The sequence below is a fragment of the Pteropus vampyrus genome, unplaced genomic scaffold (genome assembly GCF_000151845.1).
Source record: "Pteropus vampyrus isolate Shadow unplaced genomic scaffold, Pvam_2.0 Scaffold267, whole genome shotgun sequence".
Taxonomy (NCBI): Eukaryota; Metazoa; Chordata; class Mammalia; order Chiroptera; family Pteropodidae; genus Pteropus; species Pteropus vampyrus.
In genome coordinates this window covers 653,215-656,288 of record NW_011889048.1, presented here as the reverse complement: position 1 = coordinate 656,288, position 3,074 = coordinate 653,215, and positions in this window count along the sequence as shown.

Genomic DNA, 3,074 nt, shown 5'->3' with positions numbered 1-3,074 from the left:
AGCCCTCGGTTTACGACGAGTGGGGAAACTGAGGCCCAGGGAACTTAAACCACCGACCGACGTCGCCAGGCCCCCAAGGGCAGGATTGTATTGGGTTCATTTATTCACCATCGCTTGATCACCTCCTTATACCTGGCCCTGAACAGTCCCCCCCATGCTTGCGGCTGGTTAGAGCTGGGGTGAGGGCTGCGTTATGGAGCTCGCCTTTGGTCTCAGCGTTCACGCTCCATCTCTCCCCCGCCCCCGCCCCCGCAACTGTGGCCCAAAAGACTCAGCTTCACGTTTTCCAAAGAAGATGCTGCCAGTGACAGTGGCCGCTGGATTGGGTTTAAGAAGGGCTCCCGCCAAGGCCGCCCGGCGCTGCTGCCCCGCCTCCCCAGGCCTGGCGCTGGACCAGCCTTGGTTTCCCGGCCCGAGGGGTGGCCTGGGCGGCCGTTGGGAATCTGGTGTCGAAAGATGACCACAAACGGCCGCACTCTGGGAGCCTCGGGAGCGAGGGAAATGGGGCAATCACTTTGGGGTGCCTCCCGGGGGACCCTCCTAACAGCTGGAGGGCTCGGAAGAGGGTCGGGAGAAATATCAGCATGGGGGAGCCTCCGGCGGTGGGGATGGGGCGGGACCGGCTCTGGTGGCACATCGCCCAGCTGGGGACCCAGGTCTGAGTCTGGGGCCCGAGGGAGCCGTGGGAGAGGTTAGAGCGGGCACCAGAGGCAGAGCATGCCAGGTGCTGCTCAGAAACTTGCTCATAGTAACCCAGTGATGCTCACCCCAGCTCTGTGCGAAGGGGGGGTGCTGTTCATATCCCCATTGCACAGATGGGGAGGGTCTGGCCCTGTGCCTGGGTGGGGGGTGCTGCCGCCTCCCAGCTGAGGCCCGGGGTATGAGGGTGCCCGTCCACGGCCACCCACAGCCGCCCTGCCATGCCGGCACTCAGGCTCCTGGCCTTGCTGGCCGGCCTGCTGGTAACCTCCAAGGCTGCTGAGTGTCTGCCCAGGCCAGGAGTCCCTATATCCACTGGGGGTCCAGCCACAGGGGGAGAGGCACAGGTGGAAGGGACCAGGGGCCCAGTCTTTGCTCCCCGGGCCCAGGCCACACAGCCAGACCGGTCCTGAGCAGTCCTGGAACGGGTGCGCGGGGCCTGGGCCACCTTTGTGCTGACCATGACCGCCAGCTGCTCCCAAGAACCGGTGAGGAGGGGGCCTGGCGCACCGGGAGGGGGCTGTGGGGCCAGAGGGTGCCCTGGGGCTAGGGGAAGGCCTGGGGGGACACAGAGGGGCCTGCGAGGTGGGGGAGCTCAGGGCGGGAAGGGTCTCAGAGAGGGAGAAAGCTCAGGATCCATAGGGTGTTGCCTGGCCGATGAGCAGGGGAGGGGTCTCGGGGGGGCGAGGGGCTTCGAGAGGGAAATGGGGACCCCAGAGAGGGGAAGCGGGCCCTGGGGAGTCTCGGTCTCCTTATCTGGAGACGGGGGCAGCCGTGAGAACCGGGCCGGAGCGGCTCCGAGGCTCAGCGGGGGCGGGTGACGCCCGACATCACACAGCTAGTGCGCATGCTGAGCCCCAGTCTGTGAGGGCCCGACCCCCTTAGCCCCCTTTCACTTGGCTTGAGAATGTGCCGTGCAGCAAAGCAAAAAGGCACCCACGGGACACTGGCCAGAGACTGCGCCGCCTGCACGGCCGAGGCTGGCGAGCCTCACGCCGAGGACCGAACCGCAACGGTGGATCAAAAATAGTTACGTGGAAATAATACAGGAGTAGAACTCTGTATTACATAAGACCGTTTATTAAACTAAATGTTTTATTAACATAAAAATTTAAGCAATGTCATTATTTGTAACATATCACATTACATGTTTATGTATAGTTAGATGTATGTAGTCACTGATAGAATAGAATTATAGTAAATTTAATATATAAAGAGCACCCAACAATCAAGAAGAACGAAACATAGCCCAGCAATGTAAACATGAGTAAAAAAGTAAACAGTTCACAATGAAAAAGACAAAAGAATCTTGAAGACACGGACTCATTATATGACAAACGGGAGCTAACTCGCTTGAAGATCCCGTTTTTTTTCGACCTGTGGGATGTGCGAAAGTCCTTTGAGAATACTGGGTGGGCAGGTAGCCGGGTCCCTCTGGCTGGGTGGATCTGGGCCTCTGAGACGGCAGCGCCACACCGGGCTTTGCCCCACCTGTCACTTTGCACCATGCCGGGGATGAGGGTACAAGGATCGTTCCTGCCACGTGGCTGGAAGGAAAAGACCCTAAAAATGATCCAGCGTCCCCGGGAGGTGACCACAGAGTGCACGAAGTCTGGTTCACCCACCTGGGGAAGCACTTCGCAGCTGTGTAACGGTGGAGGCGCCTCGTTCACTGACCTGCGGGGTCTTCATGGGACACCGGGGGCATGCGTGTGTGCGTGTGCGCGTGCGTGTGTGTGTACGTGTGCGTGTGCGCGCGCACGTGTGACATTCTCGGCTGCAGGCGGGGTGCCCAGAAGCCCAGGAGTACCAGTCAGTTTTCTTGGAGGCCGAGGGGCGGGGATGTGTGAGGCTTTCCAGTCATCCCGGTGGCAGGGGCCGTGGCGGGGGGACATTGATGCGTCCCTTAGATTCTTGGCCCACGCGAGGGCAGACATTGAAGGTTAAGGATGAGGTGAGGAAGACACTGTGCCTGTTCGAGCCTCAGGGGGCTCTGCGTTTGGGGTGCCGGCGGCCTCGCTCCCCCAGCCGCACCAGGGGACAGCGCTCTGCCGAGCTGTGACGTGGGCCTCAGGGCGATGCCACTGGCTCAGGCGCCCAGACCCACCCAGGGGCCCAGTGGCGACTTAGGTCAAGTCGCTGCCTGCTCCTCTTTCACATGAGGAAACTGAGGCCCAAGAGCGCGTGGTCCCCCCGCCTGGAGCCCCCCACACTGACACACTCAGGAAAAGAGTGTTTTTCTTTTTCGAAGAGAAGAGACAGAGAGATAGACAGGGACCGGAGGGGCTGAGGCCCCCCGCCGCCTCCGCGCTCGCGTCCCGGTGACCCGTCCCCGTGGCCGTTGCTGGTTGCACCACCCACAGCTGGAGTGGGAA